We start from the raw sequence: 14815 nt of genomic DNA, 5'->3' as shown, positions 1-14815 counted from the left end.
GATTTCCAGACCTTTAGAAATTCTCTTTTGTTCTAATTTCTTCTGGTAAATACTGCTTGAGATTTTCTTTCCTATGATTTATATCATATTCTCAATTAAATTTTATGTATTTGGTTTATATATTGTGCATATAATCCCACAGATGGCACAAGGTTTCCTGGTCCTGAAGCAATACGTATGTTTTAAATAAGCCAAATGGTAACTTCAAAGTAAAAGGTCAAAGGAGGTGTTGTGATGGAAGTCAGCGAGGAAACATGCGCAATTACAGGCTGTGCAAGAAGAAAAGGAAAGGTTGGGTTCAAAAGGTTAGGAGTCAAGGATTCACCTCTAACCACATTTCACTAATATTTCCTGTATAGTTCATTGCTTCTTCATTTAGCTAATCCATTTATTCTTCTCATGATTTTATAAAGATGTCTGTGCGCCCATTGTTTGTCATAACCAAAACCATCCTTCTCCAATGATAAATCCCATTAGGGCAGGAATACGTCTTTTTAATTTTCTGTAAACAACTCCCAGAACAGTCCAATGCCAAAGGCAGGTTTGTCTCTTGTTGATGGCAATGATTCTTTTATTATATATCTTCCTCCCTCTTCAGGAAATTCTTTCACTTCAAAAAGAGTTCTATACCTTTGGATTCAGACCCTGCAGGGACCTTATTGTAACTCCTCTCCAAGGTCCCCTGGTCTTTGTTTCACGGAAACACACTGGAGGCCAAAAGACAAAGAGTCTGTTTGAATCAACTTGAAGGGAGCTTCTCACGTGTTGAGTTCACATATGGTTACTGAACAGAGGGAGAAACGTACCCTGCTTGTTTTTGAAGTGTTTGGGTAATTTTGTTTATGCTGCCATATGGCACCACACCCCTCTGCCCGTATTTCAAATCTTTTTTTTCTTTAGGCCAGGCATAGTTATAAAAAGAAGAGGAGAAATTAGAGTTTGGAGGTTTAATTATCTTCATATGTTGAGGACCCAAGACATCCACATCCCTCTTTCCCATATTTTATCACATGGACTCACTAGGGGTGCCTCTTTTTATTGCTGCCTCAAATCATTGCTGGTGTTGCTCATACTGAGAATGCCACCTCCTCCAGACAGGAAGTGTATAATCTTGGGACGATTCCCAGATGTGGGGATTCATATTGGCAGCTAAATACACACTATGATTCATTTAAAATAGCATTTTACATTTAAAAAGAAGGAAGAGACCTGTGCATACAACAAAATTAAATATACAACTTTTAAGCCCTTAAGATATCGCCTGGTAATTTTGATAATGGAACTTAATGGGGTGAAAACCAAAGATTTTAATGAAATGTATCTGTTTAGGACCTAAATTGATGTCAAATATTTTAAACCACACATAAAAACATTATCTTCCAAACACTAGGGTAGTCACACTATTAAAAAAATAAATACAACCTTCAAAATGTTTTCTTTCTCATTAAATGTCAATTGCTGCAAGAAAAAAACACCAACGTGCAGAGGTAAAAGACTATCCTATCCCTGATGGGATAGTTTTTCAGGCATAGAATTCTTTATCTCTATTCATACCCATCCCTAAATGAAGAAAAACTTTTAGTCTAAGTAACGGCTTTTGAAACAAGCTATCCCCTCTATCCCAGCTAGTCAGAAACAGAATGCTAGTCCCTTTAACTATCTCCTTGATGATAAGAGCCCCTCCAGAAGGCTTGACAGCGCTCTGTTTCTTCCCTCACCTCTTCCCAAGAGGTTATGAAGACCCATGAGGGATAAACCAGAACTTGAGACCAGGCAGCTTCAGCACTTCAAAAACTAGATGAAGTCCAAGCTCAGGAGACCATGAAAAGCAACAGTTGGAAGTAACAAATTCTTCACTTCCAGAGTTTTACTGCCAATTCTAAACTTTTCTTTCTCCAGGTTTTCTAGGCTCTAGGACTAACATTTTTTCTAAAAAATGTTGTTTTTACTCAACATTAGATTGGTTAGAATTTTTTAAACTAGGAATCATGGACAGCCTGTACGCAAAGCCAGGTTGTCAACTTCTATTTACATTTCAGTATCTCTGCCAGTAAGATATAGACTGGTAATTTTCCATTTGGAGAGCAGTGAATGATAATAGAATAATTAATATTAATAGAGCCATTACATCTCCACAAATCATTCGCATATTTAAATGAACTCTCCATCTCTTCCTCTCTCTGGGCTATTTTTGCATTGATATTATTATAACCTTTAGATCTCTATTTTAACTTCTGAAAGCAATTTACCTCATCAGTTTAATATCAAAGACAAAACTGGAAAACCTCATTTAAATATAATTTTCATCTTTTACTTCTTTCAAGATTTCAAACTTTTCCTTATAATAGGCATCCTGCTGCTGCATCACTTGGCTTTTGAGCAATTACTCACATACTACCCACATCTACATATACCCCTGAATGTGCAGCGCTCTCATAAAATTTAGAGCGATTTCTTCATAAGAAATAAGGCAGAATAAGAAAGTCAGATGGTAGACCAAATGACAAGAATGGCATTATCAGCTCAAGACAATGTATTTATTTCACACATCTCACTTGGAACCCACTAAGCAAAGGGAAATTGCATGAATTTGTCTGATGCAATACTAGACAGCCTTTCAGAATGAAACTACAGTGAAGGAAAAGGATGGGTGCTCATTACTGAAACAAAGCTCTGAATCTGGGCTGCATCCTCTTCAGACCAGTGATGACTCTTTCAATGGTTTGAAACACTCGCATATGGTTTGTGATTCCTAATGAGAGACACAGAGTCTAAAGACAGAGGACAATTCAATCTATAAAATTTGGGAGCTCATTGAAAAGTACAATTGACCTTTAACTTTTAAACGAGGAACAAAAGTAAGGAAACAAATTAGTTCATATTGCATATATGTGGATATTTAGATTTCTTACTTATTTGCACTAAAGGTCATTCTTCTTTTATATCTAATTTAAAGGAATACCATTTTCACTAAAGAATTAAAAACATTTGTAGTATAGGAAGAAATTGCCCCAAATTTGAACAAATCTCTTTCAAAACATAACTAGGAATTTGCAATTTAAATGGCTTGTTTAAATGATTCAATTTAGAGTTATTTCAGATTTCTTTTGAGACTTATAGTATGGGCTACTACCAGCAAACATGACAATGAATTCTTCTCTAACAGAGAAGGGAAGAAAATGAGAACAAATTGATAGAACTTTCTTGTCTAGGATTTGCAATTGGCTCTATTTTAGATTTAAATATCTAAATACACATTCAGATCCTTTCACATAGTCACATAGTTGCCTTTGTGCTAAATAACTTGCATTTCTAAGACAGCGTATAGGGTTTGTAATTTCAATCTGATGTCATGGTGTCAGGGGACCATACTGAAAAGAATATGCGCTTTACTCGAAGAAATGAGTAAGATCCAGGCTTAAAGTTAGGCTTCACTGCTTATTATCTGTTTGACTTAGTAGAGGTTACTTCACCTTTTGAGGCTCACTTTCTTACTTTGCAAAGTAGTCATGAGGCTCACCTGAGATGAGGTACAAAAATAAAATACCTTAGGCAATGGCTGGCACATAATAGATGACTGATTGATAAATTTTAATTGTGCCCTTGTGGGTGACCAGTCCAAAGAGAAATTAAATCGTTAACCTTGTTTCTTTGGTACTTTCCCCCAAATAAATTCATGACCCAGTGTTAACATTGCCTGTGATCTCAGTAACAGGATCTGGGACTAAATGAGATAGTGAATCTAAACAGCTCTGAGATCTCCTTTAATGCACTCTTCAGTATGAGTTCAACAAAGTAGTCACTTCAGGGCCTGAAAATGATAGAAAGGGCTTCCATGAACATATGGTTGAGACCACAGAAACAAGACCAACCAAACTTACATTCTGCTGAACACTTCACTGCATTTAACTTTTTAAATCCTCTCAACAACCCTACAAGCTAAGTGCTATTATTATCCCCGTTTTCCAGATAAGGAAACAGAAATGTAGATCAAATGAATGATCTGCTCTAGGTAGCAGTCATCGTAATATAGGATGACTACCATATATACCACTATATGATAGTAGTTGAAGTATAACAGGGGTTACTTGCTTCTAAGTAGACCCCAAATTTGTTGAACTCCAGAACCTAATAAAATCAATTTTGCTAAAAGTAAAAGAAACAGTTTTAGTTTCCATGGGAAGAAACTCCTCAACACCACAAAATGTTCAAAAATAACACCATTTCAATTCAAACAACTCTATTTCTGGTGATGGGGGAGGAGAGGGAGGACTCTGTGTGTATGTCTGTGTATGTTTAATATTTTATTTCTGTGGCTTGTTGAGTTACTTTTCATTCACATCAATCTGTATTGAAAATGTGAAGGCTGTGGTAGAAATTGCCCGCCAGGAATTCAAAGATTCCATTTGTCTTCAAATTGCCTTAGATCTACTAAATAGAGTTTTTAAAACCAACCCACAGACTCCTTCGCTATCATGACGTCTATTTGGAAAAATTTAGAAATTATCCAGATAACACAACACATAAGCAAAAGTGCATCTGAACCCTATCATTTTCTTTCCATTATCTGTGTCATTGAACTATGCTTATTGTTTTTGATTCAATATCATAACATATGGCTAGACTTGACATAAATTGAACTATCACTGGCCAGCCTTCACGAAGAGATCTCTTTAATTCTAAAACATATCATGGCTTCCATCTTTATTTTCAGATTATTTTTAACTTCTGAAAGCATCTTCATTAAATCCAGAAGACCATATTCCCATATGATTAAACTGAGTCAGTATATCTTCTTCGTTAACTTGAAATCAGATTATGCAGTATGCTGATCAAAAAACAGGAGGTGATTGTATTTCTTCTAGAAAGATTGATTGCCCAGCAGGATTTGAGGGAAAAAAAATAATAATCACAATTACAGCTGCATACATATACTTCACATGCTGTCTTGTATGTTTAGCAATTCAAGGCAAATGGTAAAATGTGGCCTGGAAGAAATACTCTATGTTGATAATGTTTAGCCAGGATCTGCACTTGCAAGCTATTATGCACATGCCATCTCTACTGCTGTGTCTCTGAACATCTGAGAAAAAAAAAAAGACATGTACATGGTGAATCCAATCTACTTGAAGAATCTAGTGATTTTTCCCTTTTAAGTACACTATGGACAAGGTGTGTTAAGATCAGCGTTAGAGTTTAATGAAAAACCCATGCTCACATGAATGATCACGTGAATGTGTATTCAAAATGATATAACATTTACTAAGTCAATTGTATAGCCAGCTTTACTATTCTGACTGAACCCACAGATTTTCAATCAAAAATTTGTTACTAGCTGATTGTCTGGACTATTAACTGAACTGTCAAGACAGATTGATTAATACAGAAGAACCAATCGCTTATCAGTTAAGAGGCCACATATTCTGAAATGAGAATTAGGGAAACTTCAAGAGGGAACTAGAATACTGGAAATGGGGAAAGGCATCACTTTTTTATATAGCCCCAAAACTCTGAAACTAGATATCTCCCAGTTCTGCTCTCCAATTTGATTTTCAGGGCCTGTCAAGACTAGTCACTAAGATTTATTAGATTTCTTGTGCTAAAATGAACAAAGATGAAGTGTTAAAAAATGGAACAGAGAGAGGCTGGCCCAGTGGCGCAAGCGGTTAAGTGCGCGCGCTCTGCTGTGGCGGCCCGGGGTTCACCAGTTCGGAATCCAGGCGTGCACCAACACACCACTTGGCAAGCCATGCTGTGGCAGCGTCCCATATAAAAGTGGAGGAAGATGGGCATGGATGTTAGCCCAGGGCCAGTCTTCCTCAGCAAAAAGAGGAAGATTGGCAGATGTTAGCTCAGGGCTGATCTTCCTCACAAATAAATAAATAAATGGAACAGAGATAACGTGAAAGTTGCATTGGACTCTCTATGTCATCAACAGTCACCAGTTTGTCAATCATCGAGTGTGTATTGAACGTCCACATTTATACAGCAATATATTCAACCAAAATGTGATTGAATTCATTGTTAGGGTGACCCATTATACTGCCGAATCAACAGCATAGTAAACTTCATTGATTCAATTCCCAACTGCACCCATCCTTTTTGTGTGATCGTGCACAAAGATTAAAGGAGATTAAGTACATAAAGCTTGTAACACAGTGTGTGGCTTATAGTAAGCACTAAACAAATATTAATTATTATACAAGGATGGGAGAGATACTTTTAAAAGGCTGGATGGTTAGAAGAGGGTTAAAAAGTAAGATATCAAGATAAAAAAATTTGGGAGACTGATAAATCAAAAAGCATAATACTATTTCAATATAGTTTAAAAATTTATAAAGCTTTTCTTGATATGCTTACTCAGAAACATGTTTTTTCCCCCCAAAAAAGAGGTCAATAATGTGCGAACTCTTTTAGACAGCTATCAGAATTCTGATATAGAGGAAGAGATTTCCTAGAAACTGAAATAAAGTAAAAATTGTCCTCAGCTTAGTGAAGTTAGAGATTTTACCTTTCAATAGATTTATTTCTTTATGTTCTTAGCAACTTCATTATTGTTATCTCATTTTGTCTGTGTTTATATTTCACCTTTTCTCAGTAAAATGTTAGCCCATTAAGGCACAGATACATTTCCTTATACTTTTGTTTTTAACTCCTACAACAGGGTCTTGCCCAAAGGACACACCCAATAAATATTTGTTTATATAAGAATATTACCAATTTTTTCCCAATACTACTAGATTTCGTTTTCTAGAAATGTCATTGATTATGAACTCCTTTCACATATTAATTCTTCAGCAGAATTTCTTTTAACTTTTCAAATATACATTGAAAGATAATAAGCAATAAAAGATGATCATACAGAAAAGCACATATCTGAAAAGTATACACTCCTCCTGGTGAAATATTTCTAACCCTGAAAAACAAAGAAAAGGAAACAACAAGCTAAAATTAAAAGCTTTCAAATTATAAGAAAAAAAAACAAATTCTAAAGTGATAGCTTGCAGTAACTTTACTGCCAATCTTATACTATTATTTTTTCAGAAATACAGAAATAAAAATTTCATTGTTCATATATTTCACCTCCTACAATCTGATATATAACCAAAAAAAAGAGAATCTGAATATTCCAAACCAATGGATAATTCAGCCTTGTGTTTCTATAACTCTATTTCTCTATTGCTACCTGATATGTATTAAGGAATTAGATAACAGAGAACACATTTTCATAGATCTAGTGAAAGACTGAAAACGGTAGCTAAGTCTCAGGAAAATTAAAAATGCCAGTTATCACTGGATACACTGAGGGGTTTGCCACGACACAGAATATTCAGTCCTGGGCAAAAGGGATCTATTGATAAGGACAAAAAGAAAAAGGCCTAAGTAGATTATTAAATAGGATGACTTCTGTAATAATCTAGGCTCAATATGCAAAGGGTTATTTTGATCTGAAGAACTACTAAATCAATCCTAACAAAACACCATACTATATGACTCCAGACTGATTGCTGATCTAGAATGTGTATTTCTACCTACTCAGAATGGAAATGGCATCTATCTTTCTGTGGCTGTTTACCTGATGACATGCCAATTCACCCCTGTGTGTACTCAAAGAAATTTAGCAAATGGAGAAATGAACAGAATGCAAATGACTCAGAAGAGAAACGGCCATCTGGTCTTTCTTTCAGTTCTATTTCTTTACTGGACTTCCACTTAGAGAAGTGAAAATAGTGTGGACAATTCTTCTTCCAATCAGACTGGAGAAAGATGCCAAATACATTCAAAATAAAATAAGACAACAACAGCAAGTGTGTGTCTGAGAGCACTTGGACATTACTGGAAATATAAACCCATTTCATTCAAAAGCGATTTCCATCCAGAGAAACAAAATCCATCTTATCTGCAAGATAGGAGTAAAGTAATAGACTGAGTACACCCACATTTCTTTTCTTCGCATCAAATTCTCTAGAAATGATATTAAATTATACTTACATTAAATCCATAACAGCCCCCAAAATCACGTAGAAGTGCCAGAGGGACCTAGAAATGTTGAGGAATCCTGGAAAACAAGAAGATACATAACAAATGAAATGGAAAACCACAATTCAAAGGGTGTGCAAGTCATTTCAGCTGAAAAAGATGGGAATGTCCTGAGGGGGGTCACATATGCTTGCAGTGGGATATACAGGGAGCAAGCGAAGCCTACGGCATCCACTAGGCGGATTGGTTAGATTCATGTGGCTCTCCACTTATGCACTCCACCCTCAAGACACTAGATTAGAAGAGTGATTGAGGGACTTGCATTTGAAAGGCGGAGCAGCATCCCAGGGAGCTGGTGATGAGCAATGAGTGGAGGAAAACCCCTGGTCAAAAGATAAAAATCCACTTCCTTTCACCCCACAGCATATGCCATCCTTTTGCCACAAAAAGAGATTATTTTTAGAAAAATTGATTTATTTCACATCAGGAGCTCCAACTGATTATTTATAGGAAAAAAAAATTTATCACATCATCTTGGCTCACTTAATAGAATAGGAGATAGGTAAAAATTAGACAAAATGTTGAGATATGTGGTTATAGAACACTGATTGAGAATTCATGTGAATACAAAAAAAAATTGATTCAACAAATATGTCAGCAAGCTTTTGTGGAGGAATTTGCCTTAAATTCAGTATTAAAAACACAGAACTACAGGGGCCGGCCCCATGGCTTAGCAGTTGAGTGCATGCACTCCGCTACTGGCGGCCCGGGTTCAGAGCCCAGGCACGCACCAACGCACTGCTTCTCCGGCCATGCTGAGGCCGCGTCCCACATACAGCAACTAGAAGTATGTGCAACTGTGACATACAACTATCTACTGGGGCTTTGGGGAGAAAAAGGGAAAAAAAAAAATGAGGAGGATTGGCAATAGACGTTAGCTCAGGGCCGGTCTCCCCCAGCAAAAAGAGGATTGGCATGGATGTTAGCTCAGGGCTGATCTTCCTCACAAAAACAAAAAAAAAACCCCACAGAACTACAATAAAGTCTTTAAAAATAAATGGGAACATCTTATGATCGAAATTAAAACGCTATGTCCAAATGAAACCTAACAACTTTGCTCATTAAGTTTCAGTGTAGGTCCAAAAGGCCTATTCCATATAAGAATAAGAGAACCAAGCTACTAGAGAGTTTCACATCTATTCCACATCTTAGAATGATATCCCTCTGAACTCTTCAGCATCTCTCTAATCCCTGTCGCGTGGTACCTGTTGGCCTGTGATATCTGCACTCTCACTAGGAAGCAGCGGTGACTCAGCAGTCACATCCTAAGGTGATCACAAAGAGCATTTTCATCACACCACTGGTTCTGTAGGGAGTGTTGGGAGGCTTCTGTTGTGGGGAGGAACTTGCCTGGCTCTCTGTCTGTCCACATTCTCCACTATCCCAAACCCCATCCTCTGCTCCTGTAAGCCTTGGGAGAGCCAAGTTTCTTTCCAATGTGATGCACTTTCACACTCATTGGCTCAATTATCTCAGAGATCCTGCCCCCCTTACTTTATTTATCACAGTTCTTCCCACCTCAAGAATCAATATACTCTTGGACACCTCTATTATTTTCCAATATATTCACTAACTTCTGAGGCTTGTCTCTACGGTTCTCATCATCAACTTCCAATCTCAGCATCTCCTGAAATTGGAAACATTTAAGCAGGTGGTGTTCATCTTTGCTATCAGATGTTTCTCATGGGTATTCTGTCCTCTAATTTCTCATGGTAAATGGAGTCAGCTAAGCTTCTCCGTCTGACAATTGTGCTTGAAGTCTCTGAATTAGAAGGTGTCAAGAGAACTGTGTATGTGCAAGGGGAGGGGAGGGGCTTCATCCCAGATTCACAGAAGACATTGACAAAAGATGGGCCTACAGACAGAAGCCATGCATTCAGAATGCCTCAGATCTTCTTGGAGACTTAATCTAGGAAATTAATTGGCTGAAGGCAAGAAAACTAGGTTCAAAGTGACAGAGGGGCTATTTTGATAGAAGAATCCTTACAGATTCTTTTCACAGTGCAAAGCTTCCACATACAAATCTCTTTTTGTAAATCCTAATCAGACAACCTCAATCTCTCTAGCATTTGAACAGGACATACATTACATTCTTCCTGAAAACAGGCAGATATTTATAAAAAGGTAAACATTTAAGCTCTTTCCCTTTTTCTCAATTTTATTTTCACTAATCTACTGCTACACACACACACACACACACACACAGCATGTTTCTCCAGATAGTCATTTTAGTGTCAATATCAGTGTTATCACATAAAGCAAATGAATTCAAATAGAGAGGATGTTCACTACATCAAGCATCACATCTCTTTTTTTTTTCTTCAAGAAACACAAATTTAACTACTTTTATTTATTTATTTTTCCCCCCAAAGTCCCAGTAGATAGTTGTATGTCATAGTTGCACAGCCTTCTAGTTGCTGTATGTGGGACGTGGCCTCAGCATGGCCGGGGAAGCGGTGCGTCGGTGCACGCCCGGGATCCGAACTCAGGCCGCCAGCAGCGGAGCACACGCACTTAACCACTAAGCCACGGGGCCGGCCCAAGCATCACATCTCTTGATCTTGCACTGACAGCTTTAGAATTCACTCTTCCCTTTACACTGTCTGGATTGAAAAAACAGCTCTGCAATTCATGACAGGGTTACTACCAGCCCATCTCTGCATTTCATGGCGTCAATCTATGTTATGGCTAGAGATTTTGACCAAGAGATTACATTTAAACTGAATTTAAAGAACGTGGTTTACCGACAAAGCTGCAGAGGTTCTGCAGCTTTCTAGCCTTGTCCAGACTGTTTTGCTTCTTCAGAATTCTGACTTGTCTGAGTGGAGCTCCACTGGTTTCTTTTGTTCAGTTTTGTTTATCTTCGCTACAAACTCTTTGGAAACTGTGCAAATGAGAGACATCAGTCTCAATTTCATTCCTTTCATAAAATTTGCCATTATACAAAATTCCATAACTTGCTTTTTTCCATTCCACTTGTACAGAGAAAAAAAAATTTTCCTTTTGATCCACTACTAAAGTTAGATGCACACAATAAGTCATTTTTTGAAGGCAAATTAAACTTTTATCCACAGGTTACTTTGGAACCTCATGAGCTTAGCCATCAAATCTTGACAGATTTTGGTTCCACTATATCTGTTTTCATGAGTTCTTTAGGACCTCATTTCAGTTAATAAATCAGGCTTTTCACCCAGTCATAGGGCAGCCTCTGACAGTACCACCAGATTTGATGCTCTGTCAAAGTGTCTTCCTTAAGAGTTCAGCCCTTGACTGACTTCAGCAGAATAAAATAAAACACCATTTGTTCTAAACCAAAGGTGTTCATATATATTCTTAACCCAACTAAAAACAGATAGTATGACAGAAATATCATGTTACGATCACAGACCAATCACAGTGCATCCTTGTGTTTTGGTACATCTATTTTTCTAAGTGACATAAACTTAAGGAACACAAATATGACACTGTTGAGGTAAAGAACATTGAAATAAAAAATTATTTTTTATTAGCAATAAAAAATTGAAAAAATGACAGAATGTTCCTAAGACTAATTTTCACTACAGTTCTTCAAGCCTTACTGTGAATTTTCTAATTATTGAATTATTATAATTCTAAATAAATAATATTTTAAATAATATAATAAATAATAATATCCTAATACTAGCCAGGATCTTCATATAGCAAGTTAGACTACAACTGGCCTACAAACAAGAGTCTGGCCATACCAAATATACTATATATTTGTTTTCTGGAATGAATGTATGGAAAAGAATAAACTGTAAATTATACTCTATATAAAAAAGTGTCACATTTGCAAATACTTTACCAAAAGACTGGCACACCCAGAACTCACTACACTGAGCACTCATCAGTTTATCTAAAATTCAAAGATAAAAATTAATTACAAATACCAAAGTAATTCAAAATAAATTAAAATTACAATTCTATTTGAAAGAGATTTATTGTGAATTAAATGTAAAATTACTAGCACTTTTGAAATAATAAAGAAAATGTTAAAATCTATCATCTGTACTTGGTCTCTATATTAAGGTGCCCCCCACCCCCCCGGCAAGAAAACCCTGAAAAATAGAAATGAGAATGCCTTCTTGAGAATTAATCCTACTGTTTAAGACCAACTCATAACAAAAAGATCAAAACAAATTTAGATACAAATTTATCTAATGAAGCAGAATGGTCTCAAAGCCAGTAAGACTGGATTATCACCTGATTTGATATCTAAAGAAAGAGTTTCTCCATTTGCGAGGATTGACCAAGGTATATGTTGACAATGACAATTGTCATATCCTTGTTCATAAAAAAGAAAAAAATAGCAAATTATAAGATAATCCCTATTGTAATCCATATGCATTATCCTAAAGTTAATACACAGGAAAAATTCTTTTTCTGAGTCCATGCACACCAGATACCTGCTGATTTTGCTGATGTGCCCATGGAAAGGGAGAATATGAGGATCTTACAGACTTTAAAATTCTGATTCTTGTGTAGCACATTTTCATAGTAAATTTAAAAATTGACTGAATCTTATATGGTATTAACTCTGTTCCTTAAGTTTATGTCATTTAACAAGGTAGAAATAATTAGCCTTATTTATCCTTAAATCCTCCATTACCAGGGCAAAGTCTGACATAGATCATATTTTCAATAAATATTTTCTCACTGGAAGAATTTTAAGAATGTGCATTCCAACCACCTTTAGAGTAATCTAGTCTCCATAGCAGTAATATTTGCTTCATAAGTAGACTTAGTAGAAAATCTGGTTTAAAATATCAGTTTTGAGATAAGGTGTTAAAATGAGTTTACTCCTAAGAAAAGTGTCTTAGAGGGTGGACAAATCATATTTCAATATCCATAGGGTTGAGTGCCAGATGATGAAAAATGGAAAATTCAACAAGGTAATGGATGTCAACACCTAAATATTGCCATGATATTGAAAAAGTCCACATTAGTATCTACTAAATGTGTTCCAGAACTTGTGGACAACCCTGACGTGAGAAGAGTTTGTAAATCTTAACTACATCAATGGTTCTAAGCAACCATAAATATTTCTCCAAATGAGGTGAGAGTAGATAGGCCAATTTGGAGATAGTAATTCCTATCTCTCCAAATTTGAAATAAAAATCAATTATAAAAAAAATTATGAGGAAACAAATTTTAAACTTTAACCTTAAAAACGTTTACATTAATCTTTAACACCACCTCCAAAACAAAAGAAATCGGACCACTTGTACCCTTCATTCAAAGTGTCTCATGTAAAGCAAAATACAAAACATACTGGTTACAATACCAAATCTGCTTAACTGTGGCATAAGTATTCTCAGGGAACCAGCTATAGAAAAGTACACAAGTTACAGCTGAAAATAGCTATAGAATAAATACTGACTCTAAAAACTAGGGTTTCAGTTCTGATAAGATGTAAATCTAGTAAAACTGTTGGATCCCTTGGCCAAGATAGACTCTGAAAAAACTAGAGAATGAAAATGCAGAAAACTGTGAAATCCCCAGAATAATGAGGAGCTATTTTGAACTAGTGTTTATGTATGTGTTGTGTAGAAGGCTTGAGGGGGAGATGGAGCGAGTGGCATTGATCTTGGTTTAGAGGTGGGAAATCCATTGATAGAGAAAGTGCTAAGTTCCTGTCTTATTTGGAGAGACGTATAAATAAAAGTAATAAATTCAATCAACTCAAATCATAAAAGTAATAGAGAATTAAAAAGGAACAGAGAATAAGGAGCAAACTTAAATAATAAATTGGTAAAGTCAATAAAAATAGGCCTAAGTATATCAATAACTAATATAAGCATAAATATACTAAATTGGAAAATGGTGATCTTAAACAAATAGAAAACCAGTTATTTCTTCAGCAAAAATGAGTTTGTTCAGGATGAGCAAAGAATTGCAATTTGGGGTCTGCAACCATGGCGAGGCACAGGCAAGTACCCAAAGAGAGGAGAAATTCTTTTATAGAGGGGAAGAGAAATTTGGGAGGGCTATTACAAACAAAGAGTCCATTGGAGAAGACTGGGAGTTTGAAGTATAGTGACTTTTCATTGGTTGAGTTGTGACAGTCTGTCATTGGCTGAGCTTCTTGCCAGTCATGAAGAGGAAGTCTTTCTTCTTCCTATTGAGTTGGCTATCCACCTAGGGTATGAGACCTCCCCCTTTTGGCCTCCTGACTTCTTTTTAATGAAGTTTCTGTTTATTAATTTTCACATTTCCCCTTTGGGTCAAGATCTTTCTCTAAAAGCATTGTTGATCAAGAGTCAGGTTTTTCTGGTTTCAGCAGCCTTTTGTCCCTTGGTGCCAGGTAGGACATTTCCTGGGTGTCATGTCCCACGTCAGAGGGAAAGTGCATAGAACAGAAACCTATTATGGCCAGATTTGAGTAACAAGAAGCGGTAGAAGGGAGGTTAAAGACTGACAGATAGGTGCTGCTTATAAGTAATACACCAAAAACATAAGAACATGCAAATATTGGGGGGAAATGGTAGAAAATGACCTATCAGGGAAATACTAACCAAAATAAAACTGGAATAGCTATTTAATATCAGATAAAATACACTTTAAAAGAAACAACATTATTAAGAATGGAAAGGATCATTACGTAATGATAAGGGCCTTAATTTACCAAAGGATATAATAATTTAAAACACATGTGTATGAGTCAACCAAGATGGTGACATAAGAGGCTCCTGAACTCCACTCCCCCCACAGAAACACTGAATGTACAGCTACACACAAAGCAATTTCCTCTGAA

At 36.3% G+C, this 14815-nt stretch overlaps 1 long non-coding RNA gene across 3 annotated transcripts in view; it reads right to left on the bottom strand.

The window, feature by feature from the left end:
• The window catches only part of LOC147917295 (uncharacterized), a 94323-nt gene that overhangs the window by 42332 nt on the left and 37176 nt on the right, over window positions 1–14815 (bottom strand). For 2 of the 3 annotated variants that reach the window (XR_015551977.1, XR_015551979.1), the window contains exons 3-4: window positions 10785–10924; window positions 7993–8059 (exon numbers count right to left, since the gene is read on the bottom strand). This is a non-coding gene — a long non-coding RNA (uncharacterized LOC147917295). The remainder of the gene's footprint in view (window positions 1–7992; window positions 8060–10784; window positions 10925–14815) is intronic. The other variant, XR_015551978.1, reaches the window with a different exon arrangement.

Source organism: Ceratotherium simum, chromosome 4 (assembly GCF_057802395.1).
Source record: "Ceratotherium simum simum isolate JZ-2026a chromosome 4, ASM5780239v1, whole genome shotgun sequence".
NCBI lineage: Eukaryota > Metazoa > Chordata > Mammalia > Perissodactyla > Rhinocerotidae > Ceratotherium > Ceratotherium simum.
The sequence above is the reverse complement of the archived record's forward strand: the minus strand, read 5'-3'. Positions and strand labels throughout refer to the sequence as shown.